This window comes from Mus pahari, chromosome 9, assembly GCF_900095145.1.
Source record: "Mus pahari chromosome 9, PAHARI_EIJ_v1.1, whole genome shotgun sequence".
Lineage (NCBI taxonomy): Eukaryota > Metazoa > Chordata > Mammalia > Rodentia > Muridae > Mus > Mus pahari.
Window position 1 is genome coordinate 77,427,225 of NC_034598.1, and position 6,639 is coordinate 77,433,863.

Consider the following 6,639-nt stretch of genomic DNA (forward strand, 5'->3'; position numbering starts at 1 on the left):
ACACACACACACACACACACACACACAAACCCTCATGCGCATGTGTGCAGATGCATCACATTACCCAGAGCTGCATACATGCACACACATATGCACATGCACGCAACCCAAATAAATATAAAGTAAAAATGAATTAAATGGCTAAAATATTTTTAAAGAACTTACAAAAGTGGTAAAAACTTTATGGCTGGCCAATGTATAAAAGTATCAATATATCTTATGGATACTTAAAAACTAAGTAATGCTATTTTGGAGAGTTTTATGGAAGAGAATTTCAGTCACATCATTAGTCATTTACTGAGCTCAATAATCATTGGATTGTTATATTCCTATGGAAATACTTTAAAAATGAATGAGGCAGTCAGTCTAATAAGATGATAATAGTTAATGTTTACTGAATGAGATCTTATTGGTCAAAGGTTTTCCAAATTTTTGATTAATGTGATAGTTCCTCTATGCTGTCTACATGATAAAATCAAATGACAACTTGAGAACTGGTAAAACTCACTTCAGACTGTGTCTGTTTCTGGCCTCCAGACCTCAAAACTAAAAGGGAAGAACCACTCTTAATTTAGGTACTAATGCCACTATATTAGGCACCCAAGCAGAACAGCTGAAAAACTGGAAAGATAAGATTCAATTATGATCTTTGACTGGATGCATGCCTTTTTTTTTCCTGCCACTGTCATTTAATAAGATTTCAATCTTTTCAGCCATTGAATACGGACTCACACTGGTGTCTCCATGGAACATTTAAGCCCTGGACCATGGGCTCGGAATCATCATATTGCCCCCAGATATTCTGAGGCTTCCATCCTCTTGGATTAAGCATATAATTTAGTTTCCAGTCTTTGAATAGTTTTTATGGAACTACAGAGTTTCTGGTCCTACAAGCCAGTCTAATAAATTCCATCAGATTATTGATCGACTTATTGAGATACATCTGACTAATACAATTGCCACAAGTAACATTTGACTCACCGTAAGGAGAGCAATCTTGCTATTCATGCTTGAAAATTAGTATTTGACTCCAACTTGAGACACATAGTTGTGCGTGGAAGAGCAAGACAAGCCAATGTAACATGATTTGTCAAGAGCTTGCAAAACGTGACAGCACCAAAATATAGACTGTATACTGAATACACACTGCAAGCAACTAAAAGAAGATGCTGTAATCAAAACAGGGGGCAGAGAGGAGTGGATGATTTGAGAATTAACATATAACTTGATTCCATAAAAAAAACACTGAATTGTCAACGAGTTGGAGGATTTAAGAACTCTTCTATTACCTATAAAAACAAGTATTTCTCTGAGAAGCTCTAAAAACAACAGCAACAACAAATATCTCCATCTTTCAATTTCTATTTTATAAGTCAAAAGAAGGTGAGTGCAACTAAACAGTGAATGCAATGTATACATCAATAGATTGAAATATGTTCTGGAAACTTCTGTAGTCATTTACTTATGTCAGACTCTGCTGACTTGTCATAGAAGATACCATAGCTGAACTGTAAGCAAGAAAATGTCGTTTTGTGTGTTGGCAGGATGGGAACAATTGTGGTATTTTCATAACATATTTGTTTAGATGAAGACATTATACCAAATGCTCATGATTTTGTTAGTGCCGTGTGTAAACAGAGACATAAACATAAGATAATGTTTAAAATGAATCACATGGATGTCACATGATATTAACCCGGTCAAAGGCATCTGTAGAGATGGTAAGATCAAATGCCAAAGAGCCAAAGTATATTTCCGACACTGTACAGAGAAGCATTATTAATTCAATTCTATTTTTTATTTTTTCTTTTTGGTTATTAATTTGTTTACATTTCAAATGTTATCCCCCTTTCATGATTTCCTCATCTCTTCTCCCCCTGCTTTTGAGGGTGATTCACCATTCACCCACCCATTCCCACCTCCCTGTTTTGGCATTCCCCTACCGTGGGGCATGAAGCCTTCACAGGATCAAGGGCCTCCCTTCCCATTGATGCCAAATAAGGCCATCCTCTGCTACATATGCATCTGGAGCCATGGGTCCTTCCATGTGTACTGTTTGGTTGGTGGTTTAGTTCCTGGTAGCTCTGGCATGTCTGGTTGGTTGATATTGTTGTTCTTCCTATGGGATTGGAAACCCCTTCAGCTCCTTTAGTCCTTCCCCTAACTCCTCCATTGGGGTCCCAGGCTCAGTCCAATGGTTGTCTGTGAGCATCAGCATCTGTATTGGCCAGGCTCTGGCATAGTCTCTCAGGAGACAGCTATATCAAATCCCTGTAACCATGCACCTCTTGGCATCAGCAATAGTATCTGGGTTTGGTGTCTGCAGATGGGATGGATCCCCAAGTGGGGCAGTCTCTGGATGGCCTTTCCTTCCATCTCTGCCCCACTCTTTGTCCCTGTATTTCCTTTAGACCAGAGCAATTCTGGGTTAAAGTTTTGGAGATGGATGGGTGGCCCCATCCCTCAGTTGGGGGCTGTGCCTAACCACTGGATATGGTCTCTACAGGTTCTCTTTCCCCTTTTGGGGGTATGTCAGCTAATCTCATCCCCATAGAAATTCTAAAGAAATGAATAGCTAAACTCAGCAGAGAGTGATCTATAAACAGCACACAGTTTTGTGGTTATGCACTCATTCATTTTGCTGTTCATTTTTTGAAAATTTTTAATGAGATTTTGCTACAAATTCTTAAGAGCACCCTCATAGAAGCAGGGAGATGGAGGACTGGATGGGGGTTTGCGGAGGGGAAACTGAGAAAGGGCATAACATTTGAAATAAAAATAAAACATTCAATAAAAAATCTGCTACAAATTCCCAAAAAGCCCTTTTCTGTTCCTAAATATGAGTGAGAATCTATGTAAATGTATTTGTTTGACAGATCAACTTGTGTTGCAAATTATTTTTTTTTAATTGTAGAATAAGGGAAAGAGATTAACAAGATACAGTGATGATCATAATTACGTGGAAAACCTGTCAGTCTGAGCGCGGCCTTTGAGACTACTAGGACAGTAGAGGAACTTCTGAGCTGAAGCTGGGCAGTCAATGCAGTATTTGTTTTTCACTTCTCCTTGATGGAAGGGCTGATAAGTTAAGTGGTGAGGGGGAATTTCCAAGTCTTCTATTTAAGAAGCCAAGTGGTAGAAATATGACTACTGTTAATTTTGAAGGCTTTTGAATGGTACAACAGTTAAAAGCACCAAGGGTAATATTTATAGCAGCAGTTTGATATGAACAGTTTATAGCCAATGTTGGCTGCTATTGTCCCATTAAGTTGAGGATGATGAAGCAACTCAGACATGTGTGCTAAGAATGGGCAGTGGAAGCCTTTATGAATTTTAGGAAAAGACTGTGTTTGTACAAGTGTTTGTAATAGGTAGGACCATCTGCCATATCTTTTACAGAGAAGAATGTATAAAGAATCCAACTCAAGGAAATAGAATTTCCTGTTAGATTTATTAGGAAACAGTTAGGATTATTAAATATTAAGTTTAGCATTCTCGTGTCAAAGATGACTCTGTCAAGATTTAGAGATAGATAGGAAAAGAACATTATATTTTAGGAGAACTTGTTTGCTGTGACTTGATATCCAATCATGCATACTTCAACATACTGTAAATATTTGTGGGCACAAACTTAATCTTATGAGTTAGAATTAAATTTTGTAATTAAATTTTCTTTATAGAACAGATAATTAAGTATGTTGCTATTTCTAATTAGTTTATCTATGCATTATTCTTTGGCTGTGATATGCAAATCTATGCACAAAATATTGATACATTTAATAGATGTTAATTGTTTGACAAAAGTATTAGCATAATTTGCTTTGAAAAGTAAAGTTTGAATTTCTAAATCCATTCTCAAGTAGACAGTGGTTTGTAGAACTAGTAACAGAGACAGCATTTTGTGTAGCCCTGGCTGTCCTGGAACTCACTTTGTAGACCAGGCTGGCCTCGAACTTAGAAATCCGCCTGCCTCTGCCTCCCGAGTGCTGGGATTAAAGGCGTGCGCCACCACGCCCGGCTGAGACAGCATTTTGAGTAACAGTTAATTTATCAATCAATAAATATTTACAACTCTGGAATCCTTTCATTTTATGCAAATAATTACAGTCAGGTTACAGATTGAAGCAATTAAACTTTAGCTACTATAAGGTTCATCTTATCTTGATTTCATTTTTGTTAATTCTTTGAGAATTTCATACAGTTTATTTTGACCATATTCATGCCCTGTTCACCCCATCCCAACACCTCTTCTTTATTCATGCAACCTGTGTTAATACTTTCCTTTTCATCACCAAACTAATATGGCTTGTGCTTCCCTTAGAGCTGTAGATGTGTGGTCTTCCCCTAGTGAATGGTCTACCCACCAAATGCCACATCATTAAGGTAAATTAACACCTCAACCGAGCATCTATCCATTCCCAATAAGTCCTTTGGTAGGGATGGAATTTCGTACTCTCCTGTGCTAGCCATGCTGAGATTTTGACTCGCTTGAACATGTGCAGATCTTGTGCGTGCTATCATGTTGTGAGTTCAAACCGGAAAGTTTCTAGCTGTGTCTGAAAAATCCTTATAGTCATCTATTACTTCTGACTTTTATAAACCTTCTTCCACAATATTCTCTGGGCTTTGTGGGAGATAGTGTGATATAGATGTCCCATTTATGAATGAGCATTCCTAACTCTCTTATTCTGCATGCCTTGCAAAGTTGTAGGTCTCTGTGTTAAATCGCATATACTACAAAAAGAAGCTTCTCTAATTAGGGTTGAGAGATTCACTACTCCATAGGCATACTAAGTCACTAGGAGTTGGTTTATACTATGGCCATTTAGAAGAGTAATGGTAGTAGTTTCTCCACTACAGACTATTATCACAGGTACTTGGCTCATATAACTGTGCCGGGTATGGGCTTCATTATGTGGGATAGGGCTTACATTCAGTCAGAAAGTGAATGGATGCTCCATGATGTTTGTGCCACTCTTGTGTCAATGAACATGTCTTGCCAGTATGGACATAATAGCAACTCACAGAGTTCACAAGACTTTCCCTCAAACCACAGCAGTATGAATTCTAGCCAGTAAAGATGAAGCTTTCAAAGGGGTACCAACTTTATTTCTGTACAATCCATGGCTAAAGTATGTGGTACCTTCAGCAACAGGAGCTTACTATCAGTTCCTGAAGGGTAATCATGGCAATAGCTAATGATGTTTGGTAAGGTCTATGGAGCCCCATTATGCTACAACTCCAATGCTTCCTACCTCTGCGATTTTTAACATGCTAGTCTGTTTTTTAATTCAAGCAGTTTAGTCCCACTATCTTAAAACACCATTTAAACTCTTTGTATATACATATGGACATGCACATACTTAAGAAATTATATATTTTCTTTTTCATTATATGTTTACTATTTTAAAACTAAATTTAAATATTCTCTGATCATACTCTTCCCCTCTCCAAAGCCCTTCTGTAACCTCTCCCCTCCCTATGCACCTAACTTTAATTTCTTTCTCAAAAAAAGAGAAACTAATATAACAACAACAACAACAACAAAACTCCAAATGAAGAAAACAAAATAAAACACTACCAAAAAGGAAAAATAAGACAGCACTAAAAAACAAATGAAACAAAACCTACAAGAAGACAGGTTTTCATTTTAATTTTTTGAAAACTCAGTCAAAAAAACTAATTGTAGGTTCATATTACACTTTTGATCAGATTAAATATTAAGCCTTGTCAAGTATATCACCATAATTACAAAATTATGTAATAACTTTATTACATAAATTAACGATTATATTATTCTATTTGTCATTCTATTAAAAATTAAGATATTGCTATTTTAGATAGAAATTGAGAAAGCACAGTGATAAGCTTATGATCACTAAACAGTAGCTTTCTTTGTTGGAAGTAATAGATGCTTAGCTAGATGCGACAATTATATTACAAGAGGAAATCTCATCAGAGTCCTATTGGCAGTGTTATCATGCATAGCTGTTTGTTTCAGTGCACTTCTACGTTGCTAGTCTAAAGTCCAACAGAAGGTTGCATATGAAGACAGTATAACTAACAAGTTATAAGATGCCTCATGAAAATGTTCTGGACCACAGCAAAACTATTCTTTTAATCTCTGTTGGAAACTAGAAAATAGAGTTGGTTTCTTTTTATTTTATTTTAAACCAGTAAGACTTCCTACAAGTTTGTTGAAATAGCATGATTTAACTATGAATAACTTGCTAGACTTTGCCCAGTAAAGTTTGGTTACTGTCCCTCCTTTCCTTACAAAGGTGAATCTCAGTGCAGAGATGTGACATAAAATGTCCCATCCACTAAAGTCAGAGATTTCTTTGCAGTTATTGTCTTGGGTCTGTTGCAATGTTTATTCTCTTCCACCTAGATCTCTAATGTGGAATGAAATGTGACTAGAAGGCTATCTGTTTCATTCTGATTCATAACATGGAGGGGGGAGGAAGGGAGGGAAGGAAGAAGGGAGAGAGGGGGAGGGATGGAGGGAGAGAGAGTGAGGGGAAGGAGGGAGAGAGAGGGAGGGAGGGAGGGAGGGAGAGAACAGAGGCAACAGAGAGAAGGGGAGGAGAGAGGGAAGAAAGGGGAACAGCAACATGGAAGGGAATTCAGAGCTCTCAT